Source organism: Mastigoproctus giganteus, chromosome 13 (genome assembly GCF_048544385.1).
Source record: "Mastigoproctus giganteus isolate SK-2022 chromosome 13, ASM4854438v1, whole genome shotgun sequence".
Taxonomy (NCBI): Eukaryota; Metazoa; Arthropoda; class Arachnida; order Uropygi; family Thelyphonidae; genus Mastigoproctus; species Mastigoproctus giganteus.
Genome location: NC_143587.1, coordinates 107,693,922 through 107,718,017, shown reverse-complemented (window position 1 = coordinate 107,718,017; position 24,096 = coordinate 107,693,922).

Here is a 24,096-nt window from a genome sequence, read left to right as displayed (position 1 = left end):
TGATTCCGGGTAGCCCAACAGACAATTCATTTCTGGCCATTTCCACAGAGTCCTGTATCTTAAAAGTGAAACGAAGCAGAGTTTTAATTTAAAATAATATTTAATGTTTTTTTAATTCTTATTACCATTCAAAATAATCTCATTTAAGTTCATTTTTATACTTTACCTTCTTCAGTATGTTGCAGTTGTTTCTTTATAGTAAATCTCAGGTATTCTGTGAATTTTGTCGTTGATTTTTTTTCGTTTAAGATCGGCGACAGCTCATCTTTCTTAAGTATTAAATTCTTTTCTTTGTCCAAATAAAAAAGGGCCACTTTATGTAAACTTTCCATTTAATTTTTATCAAAAGAAAAGTATATTACTATAAATTTTGTTTAATGAAATCTTTCTTAAAGTCTTAAATTTCAATTTAAAAAAATTCTAACAGTTATTTATTATTTCTTTAATATTTTTCAGTGACAGAAGCATCCCAGGACACCTATTTACACGGCTTTTCCATCTCCCGGATCTAGAAATAGATGTTCTACTTGACTTTGCTCACGTAATGCGCTTCACTAATCACACATTTCCGGATTAGAACTCTCTGCTTCATTAAATATATTTTCTACGGAGAAAGGCCCATAATAATCAAATGATTGATGAGAAGAACGTGCTGAACTTAAAAGAAAAAAAGAAGTTGAGAAACGATAAGAAATATGTGGTTTATTTCGTGAATGAACACCTCAACATCGCTTCAAATGCAATGCTGAGGTGTTCATACTGCTTGTTTTGATACTGCTGCAGTATCTACTAAATTACACGATATATATAAATCTACAATTGCCATCATGGCAGCGGTTTGATATCCTGAAGTTCGGTTATTGTTGCAGATCAAAGAATTCTTTATAATAACTCTTTCTTCCTTGAAGACTTCATTTAGTAGATCCAAAGAAGAACTGGTGTCTTTTTCCTTTAAATCCGAGTCCCCCTCCCAGTTAATCGACAGTACACAGATATACTGACACTTCATGGCCTTATTTGCCTCGACACTTGAACCAGCCAATGTATTCAGTGACCGCTTTTAGCTTAATTTATTTTTTTAGGCCTGTTTTTATATTTTAATGTCTGATAGTCATTTCTGAATATGAATTGATTAATGAACATTTTATTCCTTCTTTGGTTGCACATTAAAATCATTTATGCGCAACTTTATAAAGTTCAAATGTCTATTAACAATATGAAGAATAACATTGTTCTTGTTTAGATTTCGTAATTTAAAAATGAGCACGCTGTGTTTTGTGTTAAAACACTGTACATTTAAAATGATGTTTTAAATGTTTATGTTGTTAATTCGTGTAATTAGATATTAAAGTACAGTGCAATTGAAGAAACATTTAGGCGTAGAAATCAAAACCAATTAATAAGCTAATACGAATATTGAACCCATTCGAGTGATTTAATAATACAGGCATGAAAGAGTCTGTTAATGAGCACGAATTCACACAATACACATATATTATAAATTCCTGCTCAGTATTGGTTAATGAAACGTTGCAAAACAACATGGCATGAATATAATTCATTTGTTACACGTGATATATTAGCATATGCTAATATAAGAAAAACGAAATATATGATGTATTAGTAATTAAAGCAGCAGTTATAACAACAAACATTGGTTTAAATGGGTTCAATATGAAATGCTGCTTTATTTGCTGTATGCCAGTGGTAAAATTCAAGTTCATTTGAGAGATGTTGGGTTGGGCTGTTTCAGAATAGGTGCCAAAGCAGGTGAGGGCCACGGGGCATCAGTGTTTCGTGTCTGTAAAATGTATGTATTTTATAAAAGTCCAGGAGGGAAAAATCATGCAACCCCGACCAATCGGTCATAAAAAGACCATAACAACAACAGCAGCCCCCACGGGAATCGAATTCCATATGTTTTCCACACGGATTCGTAACTCATGTTCTAAAGCAAGAGAGGTGAGAGGTCAGGGATCACAAGAGGGAAGCTGAGAAGCGGACAGTAGTTAACAGCCACCGACATTCTTATTACGATGACTCAAAACACAATAGAAGTGTAATCAATCGTAGGCCTATTGGAAGGCAGATGATAGGTTAGGGGACGTTTGGCTCAAGCTGCACTCCGTTCTTTACCAACATAAATTGCACTAAGGTAATGGCTGCGTCGATTTCCGCTTACTTTATGTTGATCATCATGATTTTTGGATTGTGCCCAAGACTATTTAATAGTATCTGTTCTCTATTATGATCCCTAACCTCTAACTAGCACTAACGGCTATGTAGTAAATCCGAGAAGCACGAAGCAATCTCAATAAAATTCTGAACACACTTTTATTTATATCATTTACTCTGGAATATAAATACGGTCTATGCCATTTTCTACAATGGCTTCCATTTGCTTTTATTTGCCACAGTGGAGACTCTACCACTGTGATTTTCACAGTGGGGAGCGTCGTTTCTCTTTTGCCATATGATAAAATCTTAACTGCGGTTCCAGTCCCTGCTGAAAAAAAAAAAAGGTGTCGTCCTGTTATGTCTAGAAAAAAACAAAGTTATCGGCATAGTTACATTTTAATGAATGGAATAATATTGCCGATTATTGGAGACCCTGCTATAATAAGAATAAGTATTTTAGCAATTCTCACTCCTGTTTTTTTTTTATTCACTATTTTAGGATGTAATTTTATTGTTCTTTATTTTGCATATGAAATTATTGTGCAGTATTCATATATTTATCTCGATCAAAGTTTCTTATTCTTCAGAAAGCTTTAATTTGAATTTTGTTTTCATTTTTTCATTTGACATTGTCATAAATTAAAAAGCTATACACTTCAATGTTTTAAGTAAAGCCAGAAGCTAGGAATGGTCTATGATGTTACCGAATGCTACTTAGGGGTTATTATGTTTCAGACGTTGTGGGTCACCGTGGTAAAAACAAATAAATGGATTCTTCTGGGAGTGGAAGAAGTTATCTGGAAAATTGACTCGTCTCCAAATAAAAACTAGACGAACAGTTAATGTCCTTTTTATATTTCAGCAAGCCATAGCACAGTAGCCATTAGAAACAAGCAAATTGCAACTTTAGCCTGACTTGGACGTAAAATACATCAAGATCCAAATGAACTTGGATCCAGATTAATCCAAATCAACTTGGTTCATCTGGATTAATCCATATGAACTGAAAATTAATCAAGATCCATATCACTGAACTTCCTTGACCAAACTAAATAGTGTATTGAGCACCTTAATTACAAAACCCGTTAATCAACAGAGAAACACGATTAAACTAGGCTATGACTGACCATTGAGTACAAAAGCCACTCTCCAGCCACCTGTTTCGGCGATTCTTGCTACCTCATAATCGAAGAGCTAGGCCAAAACAGGGTCATAATGTGCAGACAATCATGAAGAATGTCTTTTTATCCATCTTGGACATAACTTGACTGAAGGTAAACTAGAAACTCTACTGTACGTGCAATATAGTATTTTAATTGATCCTGATGTGGCAAAGTTATGTTCAATGAAGCAAGCTCATTCCTCGCATTAAAGTTTCGATTATATTTCAAGTAACGTAATTGTAAACAACGTTTTCGACAAAAATTCCTCTTTAAACTCAAACCTGCTTGAGGAAACTCTAACGCTAAGGAAACAAAATATATCGATTCTTCTGGGAATGGAAAAGGTTAACTGGGAAATTGATTCGTCTCCAAATAAAAACTGCACGAAGAGTTAACGTCGCATTTTACCAGTATTTCAAAATCCATTATTATAAAGATTTTCGAATTGATGCTAAAAAAAATATAAATTAAGATTCCTGGAAGGTTTTTTGATAAAAACAAAAGTTCTTTTGTAGAAATATTCTAATCGCAATTTGCCATTTTGTTCTACGAAGGTGGTTCGCCATAATGCTTGGATACGACATCTACATTTGAGTAAAATGGTCTGTGCTCTGCGAGTGTGTTTGCCTTGCCATTGGTCATTTTACCTTCTGTTGTTTCCTTATTGATTTTATATTTATTCCAACAGGTAGCTCTCCAGAGTTTTCGTTCCTTCTGCCGTTCTTTAAATCGTGCCAGTTCCAAGAGGGCCATTTAAATTGAACGAAGTTAATGGAAGTCTATAATTTAATATGCTAATTTAATATGTTAATGGAAGTCTGTAATTTAATATGTTCCCTTTGTATTCGACAAAAAGGTACCAAATTTCCTCCACGCTGGTGAGCATGCATGCTACTGCTCAGTTCCGCGGCACTGGAGATTAATTTATTACATTTCTGAATGACATACTTCTACTTTATGCTTTTTTTAATTCATTTTTTTCGCATTTACGTCATTCAAGTTTTGCCATTAGCTGAAATATTGTCTGCGCAGTTATCGATTGGACTTAAACCATTAATTACGAATACGGTAATGGAGATTGTCACCAATACACGAATTTCCATGTCCGACAAGTAATAATGTTTATTGGGGCTACTGTGGAGACACGTGGTATGTTTTTCTTCGATCGTTATAACACCATTACAATAATTATATCCAGTAATGAAGTAAGTGCGAGCACCACGTGTATTATTAGCTACATTAATCTGTTCTTTCGGTCTTTATAGCTAGTTTCATAGTCTGGGATTTAAATTCTTTATTTTTTACCACAGATTTTTTTCTATTTATATTTATGGACTTCTCGCTTTCTAGCTTCACATTTCCCATAGGGCATTCTATCTCATAAAACAATCCTGAAGTCCTGAAACAAGTGACTCATATTTTTTCTAATATCGTCACATTTTGCATCACGTCGATTGAAATTATGAGGAAATGACCTCGAATTCCCCTTCGAACTATTTTCCATGTCGGAATAAGTTGTTAATCTCCCCAGCTGTCGATATTCAGTAGGAAGAGCTACACAGTTGAAAATATATTGATACATTTTATTAAGAAGACCCTTTTTCGAGGCATTCAAGTGTTTTTCATAGTTTGCAACACATCAGGATCGAGATCTTCATGTGACTAGATGGAGAGTGATTCTCTTTGTGTACAAGTATATTTATCTTAATTCTTTTATAGTGTGCTCAAGTAAAATTCCTAAATATTTAAATGAAAAATTATTATAAGGTAAATTAGCACCAATTGATAGTCAGATATATATCTTAGGTCGTCTTTACCCAATTTAACTCCAGCATGCATCTTCAGTCATATGATTGCGCTTTACTAGAGTTATGTACTGAGGAAATAGCAGCTTAAGTTTTTAAAAAAAATAGGTTATTAAAGATTAAATAATTAAGATAATAATTTATTATCAGAAATAATTACAAGCACGCATTCTATAGAAAAATCACAGAGAGGATTTTAATTTATTTTGAAGAAACAGTCGATGTGATTTTAAAAGTTCTTCAGCGGTTTAAAAATAATGTATTGTGGGGGGTATCAGTGTCCTCCACAATACTTAGTAGACGTCAATGAACAACACTTTAAGTATTGTGGAGAACATCGGCACCAAGCCATCATTAAGCCTAACCTGAAAGGAGCTTCCTAACCACGTGTTCAGAACCACACCGAAGTTATGGGTCGTGTTTAATCCAAAAAGTCCTTTAATTGTCACACAGACATGATGTTCACAAGAGCTGCCCAATTTAGGTGGTTGTGTAAACGGCACCTTGCAGTATGCAATGAGGTCTGTGATGGTCAGGTATATTGAAACCATTGTCTATCCTCCCCCACTACTGTACCCAGCAGAAATATGGGCATCGGCAGCACCCTCCGTCACAAACCAATATTCATCTATGAGTATGGGCTCTTCAAATGGGCATTCCTTAGGCTCTAGTTACTACTCCAGTTCTCCGGGTATCAGATTATGGGAGCCCCAGAATGTTGATGATCAACGACGTGAATATTTCAAGGCACCCATAGCTTACAGAAGAGAAGCAACTTCTATCAACTGTTCTGACCATCCTCATCTCCTCTTCCTCCTTCTGGGATAGTTTTGCTTAGAGGATCTTATCCGGTCAATTTCTCAGCTGTTTTTTCTTCACACATACCTTCACCTGCCCAATAGTTTTGTCACACAGCAGATACTATCGCGCATCCAAGATCTGGATGTCAGTCGAAGTTGTTTGGTCAGGATCGCGTATGCAGGCAAAGAAAGTTCCGTGAGCGTCGACCCAAACCACCACCACAATCATCCTCGCGTGGATGATTGTGTTGGTGGTTAACATTTATATCCCAAGCCAATTAGAAAAGGTTTTGCACTAACCACTTCTTCAAAAAGTCACGTGGAGAATTTTGCATAATACTGGTCATCAGATTTGAGGCGAAGTGGACAGTTTTTCTAACCCTGAAAAACTTATTGCTCTCCTGTAAAATATCCGGACCCGTGTGCTTGACAGTTGTTTTTTAATCTCCATCTTTCATGTATATTTTTATTGTATTTCAATACTAATATTAATTTATGCAATTTTCTTAGCATCCACATTTTTTTTTTTTACTTAAAGGATATTCTATATTTTATTCTTAACCCGTGCTGCGATAAGCCAATGTAACATGTGACTTTATGTATTATATTTTTCCTTACAAATTACAATAATGATTCTCTCTCACATTGCACTCGCATTTTACTGGAGCGGTCAATGATTAAAAATGAAATCGGAATCGATTCAACCCATTTCCGTTATACATTTATACGATTACTTTTATATAAATTAAAATTATTCTCAAAATCAAAGTACCCAATCATCCCTGTACTTCTAAAACACCTAGTGATGATCTTGAGTTCATTCTGGTGGCAGTATGACTATATATTTTCTTTGTCCCATTAGAGAATTACCTGAAGATCGGCGTTTAAGAAATTGGTGAGATATTCGAGAAGCTGACGTTTGAGCAAGACAAAGTTTCTCAAATTGTAAGGTGGGATGTAGAGGGCTGTCATCAGCAAAACCATGGATGGGATTTTCAGCCAGTAGAAGATGGTCATTCATATACAAAACAGAGCGTAAGAAAGAACTGAACCTTGGGGAACACCAGCATTAGCAGATAAGTTAGATGAAAGAGAACAGTCTACCACCAGCCACAGTGGGAGGTCAGAAAAAACTGGATACGCGAGTACAAAAATCGACAATAGGGAACTTGTTTAGAAGACCTTTACGCCAAGTACAATCAAAAACCATTGAAATGTAAGAGCTATTTCTTGAGTTCCACCAACTTTTCCATCAAATTTATAAAAATAAGGAACATAAGTCACGATTTACACTGACAGAATCCATTCTGGCGAACATGATTAAATGGAAGGTTTCGAGACAGTTCAAGAGTGGCTTTCGCCATTACTTTGAAAAGAGTAAGAGGTAAGTGAAATGGGGCAATAATTGGAAGGGAGTAATTTGTGATGCTTTTTATGAATTGGCTAGATATGAGCATATTTCCAAGCAAAGAAAAGAATTAGTGAAATAAAACAAAGTGTGAAAAGGAGAACAGGTTTTGAGAACAAGTGGAGAAATGCCATAAGGACCTACCAAAAGCTTTCTTGGCATTGAGGTTGTTCAGAATTCGTCTAACATCATTTTGTCAGAAAACCATGGGAAGTATTGAGTGGGATAAAACGGGAGGTGCTTTAATAAAATCGTCCATATAAGGGTTAGTAGTAGAAAGTAGGTTGCTAGTAGGTCGGCTTTATCCTTGACTGAAGATTCAATAGAACCATCAGGTTTTAAAGGATGTGGGAGTATTTGATGGTCAATAGTTGCAGCCAATATTTTTAGTAAAAGGCTAGAATGCTCGACTACCATTGAGCAAGGTTCTTTTTCTCTTGATATGAACCACCAGGAGCGCAGGTTCGAGTAAACTGAGGTCAATGTTGTGTGTGCATAATGACCATCGATAGCAACACTGGATCCAGCGCACACATGGTGAATCAAGCAATCAGTGGCAACTAATGAAATGATCAACAATTAGAGATGGAGGGATTGAATATATATGCAAAAATAAAATCTAAGATATGCCATTTACATATGTTTCTCAGCTACTAACATGGTCGAAGGATAGCGTATATTTTAAACAAGAGAAAAGGTAAACAAATTGCAGTATAATTCAATTAATTCAACTTAAGGTGCCAAATCCATGATGTAAATTGTCCTTTTCTTTGCTCATTTTTTCAGTTCAATTTTTGTAGTTAGTTACGTGCGAAGAAGCGGTCTGTGGTGATTTAGTTTAGAGCAGGAAAGATCATGAACTTTGTTATGATGATCCTCGCAAAGGGCACGTAAAACGAAGGTCTCAGTATTAAATTCACTGGAGGTATAGTTATCCTATTGTAAAAATTCCTGTCACGTTGAATTTCCGGTAGGGAGAGAAGAGCAAGTGTCCTCCCTTCTTGGCAGACAGAACTTGAAGAATTATTCTTCACAGTAAGAATGATAGATTAAAAAAAAATTCCAATAATAGTTCCATTAACCATCTTACTGAGCGGAACTGGGCAGTTGGTCGAAATGACAAATGATCCTCAAGACAGTTGGTCGTGACCAATTGATGTAATTCAGCTATCACAGAAAACAGTGATTACTAGCTAAATAAATTTTATTTATTTCAAATATAAAATTAAAAAAAAAAACAATAGAGAAATAAATTAATATATTATTTGAAGCAGTTGAAATTATGGTACAATATGAACAAGTTCGAATTGCTGTGATGGTAATTTTAGAATCACATAATAAATGATGAATGGACTGTAGCATATTGTTATCCGACTATAATGTCACTTGACATGTGCTTAAAAAGAAGAAAAATAAAGGTCAGCTACAAGCCTTCAACTATCGGCACGTGAATATCGATAACTATGTTCTCTTGTACGAGTATGCAACATTTCTGTAATAGTTATTATAGCATCTAACTATTAATGATTTTCTGTATATACAATGCTATAATAACTGTTGCTTTGCTATTATTAGATTTGTGTTCCCAACATTGTACATCCGTCTAACCAGTAAGCTGTTCAAGGATGAATCAAAATGGTTAATAACACTAATTTATTATTAATAATAATAACTCTAAAACCTCTTAACTTTATGTACATTCTTAGGGCAGTAAATTCTGCGTTGAACTTAAGCTTTCATTCTACAAAAGTGAAACTGTAAGTGGTTGGGAGACATTCTAGGACATCCATTAACTCTTGACTAATCGAGTGACTGCGTCCTCGTTAGATCTGTCTACATTTGTTCAACACCTTTTAATAGACAAGCTTTTAAATAAATAAAATACACCGAAGTGTAGAGTAATTTTGAACTAAGGAAGACTTTTCAAATTTCTAAGTGTTTGCAAAGTGCAAGCATTTATTTATGTTGACAGAACTTCGTATCAGGGACCATATCAGGTCCCTTGCGAAGTTCTGTTAAAGTTATCGCCTGGATTGGTTGGTTGTTGTAAGGTTTTAGGCGCATCAGCAACTTAGAGCATATTGCACCGAATATAATTCTGTAAATTGCGTGTGTTCTGTATTCGATTTGCCTATTTGCTGGATGAAAAATCCCAGTTGTTCGGAGTTAAAAACGTTCTACCCTGGCCTGAGACCGTCTGACTCAGCCACGTTTTGAAAAAGATCTATAAGAATTCCTCACGTCGTTTATGGATTCAAAGTCAGGTCTATTCCACCCGGTGAGGTGAGGATGGTGATTACACCAACTGTGCTACCCACGAGTGCTTATCGCGTGGAATATGTTCTGTACAGAAAAAGAATCCCGCTTTTGCTATTAAAAGACTGAAGGTTACGAGCAAAAAGCAGAAAAAAGATCATTTTCAAAGTGTGAGAGAAGAACTGTCCCCTTCTAAATTATTAACTCCTAATAGACTGGAAATATGACGAATAATAGTGTCGATTAAATGCCTTATAGAATAACACTCGCAGACCTTCCTGAGATTCAAGATATTACTTTAAAATCGTCTGTGAATTAAAAAAAGTATGCCAAAGTTCTGACATAATTTTTGTCTGGATAGACCACCCAATAATAAGGAAATGAGGTGGCAGTTCATTGGAAACGAATTAGGGACCTTTCCCTTATATAAATCTCAAATAAATATGCTTACAACGCCCAATCGACAAATGAATGTAGTTATTTTTAACGATATCAATTTCTGAATCCACTTTAAGTTACATGACATTATAGGATAGGTATGCAAGGTCACGAACAAAAGTCTTAACAGGATGAAGAGCTGATCCAAGAAGGACCGATAATGCCAATAATGCGTTTCTGTGGGAGAAAGTTTAAGCTTTTTCACTCCGAGGAAGATTTGCATGGTATCGATTGAGATTGCACCGTTTTTCATCCTACGATCCAGAATTTCATTCTAACCTCCATGACCTTACAGTAGTTTCGCTGCATGTCTTTTGTATGAAATGTTTCGTAGAGGAATGTCTTCAAGTACCTTTTCATTCCAAGATACGGTTAGGTGGAATCAGGCAAAGTTGTAGTTTACTGGAAGTATCTAGTTTAGCCTAGAATAAAAATTAAGTCCACGTTTCTCAACCGTAACTCATATCCGCATAAGTGTACGATGTCTTACAAGTGTGTGTCGATCTTCATGTTGTACGGGATGAAAATTCGGAAAAACTCACTGGAAAAACCTTATTTTTTCCTCTTGAGATCAGCTCCAGACCTTTCCAAACTGGAAAGGTGTGGATTCAAAAGGAGGATGCATTTAATAACAATTAAATAGAACAGCCAACACGAGCCATAAAGTGTTTTCTCTGTGTCTCTTGTGGGTTCTGAAGTATGTTTGTAAAATAAAAAGGGATAGAAAACGCGGAAAAAAACTTGGAAAAAGAAATCGCGCGCTTTCACTTAAGACCCGAAATGAGATGCTTTTATTCCTCTCCATTTAAAACGCATGTTTTATTAATAAGTTAAGTTACAGTTGTAAAAACGTTGATGTTGGACAAATGTACCGTTCGTAACACGTATGCGCAGGGCAAATGTGCTGTTGAGAAAGAGAATTGTGATAGAAATGGACTGTCCTTGATGATGTATACCTTTTCTCTAGAGAAAAGTAAACGGTGAATCATATTGAAGCGGTGCTTTGTGTTGATCAAACAAAGAATTGGCATGGCGCCAGTGAACACTTCAAATACACCTGAAATATCTTTAAGCCCTCGAACAAGGAGTTGTAAAAACAAAAATCGAAAAACAGATCTGAGGCATTTCAACAATAGCAGATGTGATTAATTGAACTACAATCTGAGGGGGGAAAAACCTGCAATCAGACACACCAAGCCTGTAATTAACAGCGACTCTTTACGAGTATCTCAAACTCCATCTATTCACCTGCAAAAGCAGGAATGGAAAATGTTCAGGAAGTTTCTAATTTGCCATGTGTTTTCTGTTACTTGTGGATATTTATCTCCTGATTTGCCAATGATAGTTGCTTTAAAAAGTTAAATTTTTTCAGTTCGTAATGCTGATAAACAAAACTTCTTTTGTTTTGGTGTACTTCTTTTATAGGCCAAACAACTTGAATTCAAAATATTTCTTGCTATAAATTGGTACACTGCATTGACGCTATGCATAAGAAACTGTCAACGAAGTTGTTAGATGGTGAAGCAGGCTTCAATTTATATTTTAGATCTAATGCAATTAGTTAGTCTGACTTCAGTGGTAGGGAAATTTTTAGAGGCAATGGTTAAGAGTGCAATCCGAGGATATTTAGATAGCTGTGGCGTTCTGTATAATACACAATATGGTTTCATTAAAGAAAAATCATGTTTAAGTAATTTAGTAGGCTATTTCGACACAGTTACTCATGAGTTGGATGTAGAGAACAATTTCAACATTGTTTATTTGGATAATAGCAAGGCATTTGACTCAGTCCCTCATGAGAGGTTACTGTATAAGCTGGAACAGGTCGGGATTACTGGAAAAAATTCTAAGACGGATTGCTCGGTGGCTGCGGGACCGAAGACACAGGGTTATGATTAATGGATATTCTTAAGATTGGTGCAAAGTCAGAAGTGGAGTTCCCTAAGGATCGGTTGTTGGACCACTGTTGTTTCTGATTTTCATAAACGACATCGACGATGGGATAGAAGGCATGATGTCAACATTTGCAGATGACATAAAGATTGGTAGAATAGTTAACGATTAGTCCCAAGCAGCGCTCCTTCAGGATGACTTGAAGAGGTTGCAAAGATGGTCAGAAGAGTGGCAGCTCTGCATTAAAACTTGGAGAATAGCATGCAAAGTCTCACATTGGGGAATAACAATACTAAAATAAATTATACACTTGGTGGGGTTGAATTAAAAACAGTAGAGGAAGAAAAGGATCTGGGAGTTATAATTCGAGCAGATATGAAATTTTCTAAAAAGTGTAAACAGGCAATGAGGAAAGCCCATGATGTCCTATCGATGATTTATCGAACATTACCCTGCAGAGATATAACAGTCATTGTCTCACTGTATAAGGAAGTTGCAAGACCACATTTGGAATAATATGTTCAAGAATGGAGACCTTATCTGAAAAAAAAAGACATTAAGCTTCGTGAAAGGGTCCAAAGATGGGCAGTTCTCATGATGAGGTCGACAAAAGGGCGACCATATGAGGAAAGGCTCCGAATACGTGGGCTACAGAGCTTGAAAACCAAGCACCTCAGATGTAACCTTATTGAGGTTTATAAGGCACTGAGAGGGGTTAGCGAAATGAATGACGGCTGAATTTTCACTGTTATAAAGAATTCCTGAACTAGGGACCATAAATTCAAATTATCGGGGAGGGGGGGGTTTAGACTAGATTGCAGAAAGTTTTCTTTTAGCCAGCGAGTCGTTGGTTGTGGGAACAGTTTTCCTTCGCAGGTGGTTAAGACTGACAGTTTGAATAAATTCAAAAGTAAACTGGATAATCACCCATGTGAGGAGGGAAGGAAATAATCTGTATTCGCCTAGCTACTCGTTTTTTTATTTATTATTATTATTATTTATTTATTTATTTTTGGCCAGTGCAGAAAAGCCCGGGGCTTCCTAGCACTATATGGCTCTTACTATTACTGCCATTTAAATGTGCTCTGCGAATGCTAAGAGAATATATCCGTTTAATATCACATTTCAATATGATACGGAAGCTCCTTTGGTCTGTGACACTGGTAATGCAGTCTTGAAACATTTTATTCTATATATGACACACGTCGAAAAATATTTCTCCATTAGTCCACCAAAGTCTTTAATTATGCAATTGATATTGGTTTCGATGGACAACATCAGACTGATCATCCCATAGTGCTTCGTTTGTACGGAGGTCAGGGTTCTAAATGGTCCTTTCCATTAGTGACGCATGATAAAGGCAACGAACTGCGCTATAAAATTGCACTGGTGTTAAAAGAACTGTGTTGCACGTGATGTCATGATATCGTTCGTTCTGCAGGATTGATTCACTGCAGAAGGAAGAAATATGAAATCCTGCAGAAATTTCCGATCCAAAACCAAACCACGAAGAGCGGGTTCAAACCATTAGACTGACATGATCGGGCTTAGTTGGTGGACAGTGTAGTTCTTTTCAAAATGTGTTGCGAATTCGCCACTCCCATCATTTAACAAAACAGCGCGCGGCGAAATCCTTGCTCAAAAAACCCTTTTACGCTCTTTTAGAGGCAAATTCTTAGAGCAGATACTTCTGCATTAACTCCCGTGATGAAAGCAACTCGTCTTTGGAATCCCTGTTGATGGAGTATGGAGTGTGTGCACTAACTGCTCTTGCATGTTCCCGGATCTCACTGATTCGCTGATAACTGTAGAACTGTTTTTCATGACTACATGATCGACAGTTAGAAGTCTAGGTCTCATGATCACTTTTGAATACTGACCAGGGGACTGTATTTGCTTATAGAGGTTGGTTGAAAGAGATTGTCAAATTTTGGGGACGTGTCCCACTGAGCACAAGAATGAAAAAAGTTCATATGGACATAAGTCCGGAAACGCTTTCCTTCCGAGTTTAGTGTGGTAACAGATGATGGAAGTTTCCGTGTCAGCAAAGTGCTGCGAGATGTAGGTTTATTTCGTGCTTCCTTTTTTCATTGAAATTATATTTTGCTTAACTTTTTTGTACATCTATAATCATTGTGATATTGGTATCTGTTGTCTTTAATTAAAGTGTCTGACAAATAAAGAAATCATTTTTAAAAGTTTTATTACTTTGAAAAATTAATAAACAAAGCAACCAGACAAAGAAAATCCTCAGTCCCCCAAAACAATGACTTTCTTCAAATATCTTTAATATGTTCAGGAATGATGAATTACTAGCAATACTGAAATTGTCCATAAGGAAGTCTCTGGCACCAGAAACATTGCAGTACGTTAACGATTCTGAGTCTAATCACAACCATTCCTATTCTACACAAGTTGATGCAGACTTTTTGTATTCAAAAAATAAAAATGAACACTCTCCTTCGGGGGGGGGGGGGGTATTCTGTAGACCATATAATCTACAACCAGCAAACAAAATTTGAACTTTAATTCCCTCTCTGAGAGCACGACATTGACATATCGAAGCCTCAGAATACAAATTAAATGCAAGCCTAAGTTTTAAGTGAAAGGACATCACGAGACAATAAATAAAACAGTACACAATTACCAAATGACTGTCCGAATACAAGCCTGCCAAATACACAAAGAGAAACTGATGAAATATTGATTCGTCCAAAGAAGGTTTTGCATTCGGGGTAATTTCTATCTGCCTCTGCTTTTCGATATAGAAAAGCGATGAAATATTCAGCAGAAAGTTTCGTATAGTTTTGCTATTGTGGAATGTGTTTACTCGCTGACCACAATACATCTCCATTAGTCAAATTTATTCAGCGACGTTCTTTTAAAAGAACGAGGTCTCATTCTGGGAAGTACTTCGCTTTTCCCAAACACTAAATGCACGTTGAACAAATTATTATTTTGGAAAGTTTCCAGTACAGTTCCGTTGGTGCCACTTTGGAGGAGAACTCTTCGCTAAGTGTACGAAGCTGAAGATAATGTTCCCGGCAACCAATCCATTATTTGCCAGTGTCATTAGCTTTCTTTCTCTCTCTCGTCTTGATCGTGTGTGTGTTCCACTCTGCTCTTCTGCCTTTTGTGTGGAGAATTTCTTTCTCTTATGCCAGCGCACGTGAGTAGTGATTAGGATTTAGATTTGTATGGAATAGACCACCGCCACGCTCTACCTATTATTATTCGTTGATTTTTCTGCCATTATATTCGGACTTCATTTATTTCTTGGCCGGATGCAAATGATTGACCATAGAATGGGAAGCTACCTTAATTGCCCCACCGAGTCGCTTCAAAGTTCTATTTAATTCAAGGTTCCCCCATTTACATGCATCTGCCGCTATTTTGATGCTAATTTCATTTGCTATATCGCTTCTTTTTGTGCAAACGTTACAATGGACAGGAGTCTCTCTCTCTCCCGTTTTGTCGTGAAGACCCACCCCCTTCAACATAACCTATAGATAGCTACAAGTTATTTACAAATGGCTCTCTCACCCACTTCCCCCTTAGTGGTGGCCGATGCCGCAGCGAATGTACCGTAACCACCCATCGTCGTGCTGATCGGATACTACTAGTTACGGTACGGTTGGCTCGTGCAGCAGACCTATCACACCCACTTCTAGCACCGTATACGTTCCGCCTCCTGATCATTTTTATGTTACATCGAGTATGGGGGCCGTCCAAGTCGTCTCGTTGACGAGAAACATACATTGGTCTCAACCCCCTTTCTCCTCTTTCCCCCTTCCCCCCACCTTTTTCCCCGTCCGCACACATCCGGCGACGATCACGGATGTTCGCGCCTGGAACGCACTGACACATGAATCCGCAGATGGAAAGCCAATTGTCTGAAGAATGAATGATAAAAAAAAAAGAATCTGTTTGCCGAAGAGCATTCACATTAATGTTGACAAGGAAAACGAAAGGAAACAACTTAAATATTGAACTTGCATCAAGCAGTTACAAACAGCTACTGTCCGCTTGTAATGAAACGATATAATGAATATATTCATTCACTTAAAACACCCTGACTCACAGAAGCAAGAGGACATCATGCATTAACTGTACTCTATAAACAATGGCATTAGGAGCCATTCCAGTTAGCGTGCTGTTGGGTCGGGCGACTGAATGTGTTTACATCAAGTTATGGAAATTCTGAATTTAGATTGGTCGTTGGAGGTGACAGGAAACGTGTTGACTGGGAGAAAAGGAAAATTAACAACGCACACCACTAACGAAGTTCCCTGTACTCGAAGTTGATTATCTGTTAGATCATCATCTGTTAGATCATCATTATCTTACCACATCTGTCCGTTATTGCAGCTTGGAGAAAATAAATATTATCGAGGGACAAGCCCTGCCAGTCGAACACACAAATAGTATGAATGCTTGGATGAAGGCGCCAATATTTTTGAAGAGAAAGCAGCCAGGACAATTACACAACTCATCCGAAGTTAAATTTACAAGATATGTCTAATTGTATAGTTTAAAAAATTATCTTCAATAAACAAGTACCGAATTTAATTTTTAACTCCAAACCCTACATCAAATATTCAACACCTCAACCAGGAAATTACTTGTAAAAAATACTCCAAGGCATTTTATCTGATACGAAGCGAAGAATTATCTATAACAACTGATATTTTTGAAATCCATCACTACTGTCCAAACATCAATTCAAGAAAGTTATACACGGGCTGCGTGGATCAAAAGAGAAATAACTAGAACGAATTCCATATACCAGTTAAAGAAGAACAAGATATTAGTAGGTATATTCTTTTATTTACTGAATGTATCTTTGCGTATTTTGAATGTTTTTCATGCGAATGTTTTTCCAGGGCTTTACCACATGTTCCAGCAAATGGTAAGACTGAAATACATACGAGTAAATGAAGGATATCCCCTCCAGATTTTTAATGTAAAATAATTTCGACGTATCATGGCCTTATCTTGCTGATGCCCTTGTTTAGATGAAGTAGACAATCAACTGGCATTTCGCTGTGGATATTTGAATTCATCTACTTTGAGATATACGATTTGCATTCGTTGCTTAACTTTGAGACGAGTGTCCACTTCGTACGTTGACAACTACTTCTTCACAATATCAGTCGCTCTCAGCAAGTTGTATTAACAACTAGTCGAGTGTTGGATGCCAATTAGTTCCGAAATAATTGAAGTTTGTTTTAAACTTGAACAATGTCCTTTACAGCAAACAACCAGGGATAAAGAAAAAAGCTTCAAGATCGATATTGAATATCGAATTCGCATAACTTTCCCAAATACAACTGCCCACATGTTAAACTTCAAAATGAAAATAGGGTTATTGAAATCGTGGGATCACGGGAACTTTTTAGGAAGAAGTCAACTGATCAGTCGATATGTTGGTCTTAGATACTCCAAGATAACGATGTCACCATCACCACCAGTCAATTTTTTAGTACTTTCAAGCAAAATATTATCCTGATAATATATTTTTTAACAATTTTGATACGTTGAAATTATAAATAAATAAATTCTGTCTGCTAAACAATAAAATCTGAGATGCGAAACAAAATATGAATAAATTAAAAAATAATAAAAATAATGGATAGACTTCTATCAAATCTTTTGTAGCAGTATTATTATATTGTAAGGGTTAATTATACATAGTCTGAAAAGAAATGTATCCCTGGTTTTCATGAATCATAATTGTAACATTGTGGCTGCTCAAAATTGAGGGGAGAGTTTTGTATCATTCAGATCGCCTCGCGTTTAATGGAGAGTACCATCACCTCTGAGCATTTATGCTGATGATAAGGAACCTCCATTTGACTCCCCAAAAAAAAAAAAAAAAAAACTCGGAAGTGAAGGCTTTTAGTTGCCCAATTAGATTCAATAATGGATCTGGATAGAGTGGGCAACCAGGAGAGCAATTCGGCCATTCCGAAATATCCTAATTTTGAAGGGTAGTTTCATAAACCAGTTCAGCCCAATGTAGAAGAGAATTATTATCCGTGAAACCTCTAACGTAAGGCTAGACCTTCTCGTCTGTAACTAGGATGATCATATTTTAAAAAATAAAAACGGGATACACCTGAATTTAGGAAAACGGGCCGAACCGACAATGCGTTGTTGTTGTAGCGTTTTAGGAAGATCAGCAACTCAGACCATATTGCACTTTATGTGTCTATAAATTACGTATGTTCTGTGGTCGATTTTCTGTTTGCTGGATGAAAAACCGGAGTTTCTGGGAGGGAAAAAAAAAGAACATATAAACTGCCTCAAATCATTGACGGGATTCGAACTGAGGCCTTTTCCCACCGTCTGGAGAGGATGGTGATTATACCATCCTCTCCAGACGTATGTCCAAATGTAAGTCCAGACCATCGGAGCCACAACAGCAATCCTTTACTCTGACGTTAAATGATGGTATCTCGATTGCTGCATGTTGTCTCTAGATGAGAAAACCTCAAAAATTAATTTCAAGATCGAATTTCGAAGCATGGGATAAAGAAAACAGCCCAAAGGTCTCTTCTTCAGAGACGACATTGTCTTCATCAAGCGAGACAGGCTTCTCTCTGCAAGGCCGTGAAGGAAACACAAACCAGGGGGCCAGCTTCCACAGTCTCTTTTCCTAAAGCCATTTAATGGATAATTCAATATTTCATTAATATTCCATCGAGTTGTCAATTTATCATTGACAATATGACAGAATTTCATTATAACTGCACGGCAGCAGCACTGGTGATCCATAGATGTTTAGTAGTTGTTGTTTTGTTATGTTTGCTTCCAGTCGGTAACACCATAATTATCTCAGGCGCAGCACATGTTCATAAATAAATATCCACAATCCCCGTAACCTTTAGACTGCTTAAAAGTAGTTAAAAGTCAATATCAAATCAGGAACGTCAACGATAACTGTTGAAACATCGTCAGATCTCATCAAAAATGGAAAGGTTTGTGCTTACAATTGAGAAGGAGGATGCTTTCAACATTTAGTACAATATCTATTATGATTCTGTACAATATCTATTAATAATAGAAATAAATCTTATTTTTATGAATTCAGTTATAATTATAATAATAAATAAGACTGAAAATATAGTGACTATGACTTGCTGTGTCTCTTGAATCACCTGGTATATTACAGTTTGCGAACACTGTACTACATCATGATAAAAACCTTGTTAGCATTCTGCAAGGTTTTTGGTTCTGTCGATTGCGTTGTTCAAAGTGTTTTCATTGTGTCAAGTGATGTCAAAGACAGAACGTTAATTTTTCATAAAGATGGGGGAGAAATAAAGGTTTCTGAAAATACTTACCCTTGTTTCTTGTACCACTCATATGGCTTAGCTTTCTCAGAGACAAGAAGGTCTTATTCTCTCCCACAGAACCAGTTTCACTTACTAAATGCTTAGGCAAAGTCTTGAAAAACAGTGGTTATTATTATCACCGTGTTGGTTCCGGGATGGAAAAGGCCACAGTTCGAATCTCATCAATGGCACGAGGAATTCTTATAGGCTTTTTCACACTATGGCTCAGTTAGTTGGTCTCAGACGACGACGAAGAATTCATGCAGTTACTAACAGAAATGTTATTGATGCCTCAAAGTCTTAGTTGAAGCTTAACACACACCTAACCAGTCCTGTTTAAACTATGACTTTGCGAGGAAAGAGTCCTTACTGCGATTAAATACCATCAACAAGGTATTTTCGAATATCTCTGGGAGCTTTTGGAACATCCCTACTCTCAGTCGGATTATCCCTGAATTGAAGGCTGTGCCCTCATCTGTCCAATATTAAACGTCAATTCTGCACAAGACTCTCTCTTCCATTTGCATCTTTAAATTAATGATAAACATCACAACTAGTTGGAGTGATTGTTAATATAACGCACCGATAGAAATTCTATAATTTCCAATAAAATTAGCCTACTTTGGGGTGTTGAGTGACTTTCGAGAAATGAATAATTATATAAATAAATAAATATGTAAATATAAATAAATAAATATAAATAAATAAATAAAAAAATATGTGAGAACAGGAAGAGAAGCGGAGAAAGTTTCGAATGATGGATCGATGGTATATTGCTTGCTACTCTTCGCAGCAAGATATAATCACAGTATAGGACATAATGTCATGTTTTATTAAATTTGTAACGACCTTTCCCGTTCATAAAATTGCAGATCGATACCAATTTACATCCACTTTATGGACTTCGTAATCAACTAACGCTTGTTGTCGATGTCGCTGATTTCTCTTGTAATACAACCCTTCTTTTCAAACCAGATGGGTGTAAAAGGCGCACTGACACTACTTGGGAAGCAACAACCAGATGTAGTCTGAATGATGCATTTTTCGTGGCAATGTATTTTCCATTGACAATGTAATTAGAGTCATTTCTTTTTTGTGGTTATTGTGTGTATGTAGATGATCACAGTAGTACCAACCTGTAATTCATTTTCAATGGACTGTTCTTTGTGGCTTACGTAGGTACCTAGTTGTGTGCGATAGAGATTCTATTCACAAACACCATACTTCTTGAAGTGACAGAGGGTGCAGGCTGTGATTATCTTAAATTGTTATTCAAATTACACCGTCATTATCAGTTGCCAAGAAATACATCTACGTCATCGGCTTTATTCGTAGTAGAAAAGAAATGCTAATGCAGGCAGTGAGATGGAGCTCTGGGGGCCCTGTGCTGTCAGGATGATCGCACGATAACATATATTTTACAATACACATTAGCATTTAGATATATCTTTCGCACTGATTTTTCTCTTGAGAATGGATTCCTGATGGAAACTTTTCTTTTAAAATTTATCGTGCGGTGGTCAACAGAATAAAGACTTTCGTGGGGTAGAAAGTGCGAACAATAAATGTGTCTTAGAAGATGGGAGAGGGAAAAGAGAGTGTTAGATGTGTGTTAAACGTCACAGAAACTAAGGCCATGAGGCGTCAGTATATTACGTCTGTAACCATTAAAATTCCTCGCGCTATTGACCGGATTCGAACTCTGGTACCTATTCCATTGTGAGGCGTACAGTGATTATATCCACTGTGCTACCTTCGAGGAAAGGAAATGAGGGTTCCTTCTCCTCTTCAGCTATGAGTTAGATAATTTCCTTTTCTCCAGTGGAAGAGGCATGTCATCTCTGATGATCAGGTTCGCTATTACACTGTCTATGAGACAGAGAGTGGAGAGACTCTATTAGAGATGAGTCATTAATTAACCTAACTGCGCTTTTGAATGGAATCCAGAAGCCTGAGAGAGGTTTTGGGGACACCGCCCCAAATGTGGGAACAATATTCCATGGTAGGGCGGATTTACGATTGTACAGATTGAACAGCTGTTTGGAAGAAAGTAACACCGAGAGCGAAAAAGAAAACCCAGTTTTTTTTTTATATGCAGAGGAAGAAACATTTGTGATGTGCTTGTGCCAAGAGATATCAGAAGCCAGGGTAATCCCTAATAGTGATATGTGATCTCATCTAGAAATCTGATTGCCATCGAAGATAAGCATAGGATCAGAAGAAACCTTTTTATCCAGTGAATTTTAGAAAGATTGAAATAAAAGTTATCTTTGCACTATTGGCGAATTATCTGGAGATCAGTATTTAGGGAATTGGTAATGGATATTCTAGAAGTTAAAGCTGATTTTGCAGGGCAAGGTTTCTCAAATTGGAAGGTGGAACTCAATATACTATCATCAGCAAAACTATGGATAAGATTTGCTATCAATGGAAGAAGATCATTGATATAAGGAAAAGAGTGGGAGAAAGAATTGTACCTTTGGGAATACCTGCATTAGTTGAGAAGATGGAAGACAGAGAGCTGTTTATCATCACCCACTTTGAGCGGCCAGGGAGAAATTGTATACCCAATTACAAAAAACAGTTAAAAAACCATAAGTTAGAAGCATATTTAGGAGACCTTTATCCCAAAGACCATCAAAAGCCTTTGAAATGTCAAGAGAAACTGCTTGAGTTTCACCAAACTTTTCCATTAAATTTGTCAATAGATGGGTAACATAAGCCTATATATCACGAGTGGATCAACGCTGATGGAATGTTGTAAGAAAGTAAGTGGTGGGTTCTTAAAACCAGGGTGGGTTTTAAGAACCCACCCAGGTCACTCACAGTGGTTGGTAAAATTTTTTAAATGCAAGGAATGGAGAGATATTGTTTCAGAGGATGTCATGCAGTGAAACAATTTTCATCAATCCGTTCTTTCAATAATTGCTCGATATCACGTTCGTCTCTCTCTTCATTCTGCTTTTATTCCATTCTTTATGACCAATGGATTCAACTTCTCCAGTCGGATCATCAGAAGTCCCACAGAACGAAAGTAATCATGAATTGCATTCATTGAAGGATACGATACTGACCAGCTTTGCGCTGCGTCTTTCTCTGGCATGTTTCCGATCAGTCGTACGATCACGGATGACCGGATTCGCATTTGCTGCACACCTTGCACACAAGCAACTGAGTTAAAAGTTTCTTTTTTCACAAGCAGCATCCCTTTCTTAAAATCTACGACTACGTGTTTTATTTTTTATTTTGGAATCTGTTTCATGTCTCATAGATACGCAATAGTTCTACGAACATAATTTGGATAATTCATTGAGTGAAAATAAGGTAATATTTTTCTCACTGAGTGAAGACAAAAAATATCCAATCTATTGGCCTTGACAGCGTTCAGAAGTGTCTCAACTATATGATAATACTTGTTGAAATATCTAATTTTTGCTGTATTCTGAAACCAAATCTTAAAAACGAAGCAAACGCTCCCAGACTATTGGTCCTCCAGTTTACCTATAAAGATTGCACCTGATGTTGAATTGATTGTACACTGATAACTAGAACTATTTATTTAACACTAAAATAGTAAAATTAACAAGACACAGCCTTTTTATTTCCACCAAAACAAGGAACACTTTTGTAAATCAATCAATGTATATAATATGGAAATTGTGAGGTAGAAGGAGAGTCTGGACTATAACTAGGGGTTACACCAACGTTTTTCTTAGAGCTGTTAGTGTCCTAAACACTATTCTGAAGTCAAAGTTTGCTGTTTGCTCTTTCCTATCCAGTAGGCCTTTGAATTTCGACAAGCCATCTCCCCCAGTCACTCATGAAAGCAACTTGTTTCAACAATTACCAACTCTCTGGCCAAAGAAAAACTTCCTGCAAACGAAAAACGTGAAAAATTTGATCTTCATTTAAACACCTTTGAAGGCATCAATCCTAGCAATTATATGTGGAATTTTAGAATGAAAAGTCCTTCTTGTAGTGGCAATCACGCACCAGGTCCTGGGTTCAACATCCTGGTGGAAGTAGCGAAATTTTTCCCCTTTTATTTGAACTTTTTGTCAAATTTATGTTTTTTTCCACCTGTATTTGTTCTCTCTTTTTTTAAAATAAAATAGCAATATGGAAGTGATCAAAAACCCCGCGTTCTTTTAAATGATTGGAAACCTGAAATTTAAAAAAGTAGCCCTGAACTTCACCTTTATTACTTTTAGCCAAAACGTTTTAGAGGTTCATTAATGGAATTAATTTTAAATTTCGATTTGTACTGTTGAATGGCCACAAAGAGTCCAATGAGCTTTCAACATAGAATTATACAAAAATACTGCTATATTTTGTTGCATCACGTAGATTTGAAGAAGTAGAGAGTAATGAGTAAATCCGTATTTGTTATCGTGTTGTAGGTAATTTGGGGGCCCTGATTTCCAAGATTGTAAATGGATCATGACTTTCAAATCTGTCACATGAGTCAGCCCTTATTGCGGTACTTGTTAAGTTATAAGACTAACTCTTGTAAATAGCCTCCTCTACATGGACATGGAGATGGTCGCGCTGCCATCGATTCTCGCTGCATGCTGCAGCAACAACTTAACCGAGGTCTTTCCAAAACATGTCCCAAAGGACATCGCCAAAATCTTGCATTATATCAGCATTGTTTTCACTTTGATTTCGTTCCACTGCATATAGAGATATAATGGATTGATTAAAATATAATGATTGAGTAATACACTAAAATTTTACAACGTTTATTTCTTCATGCTTCGTACTCTGCGATCGATGAGGTTTGGACACATCCTTTCCCTCTGAAAGTTAACAGCTGAC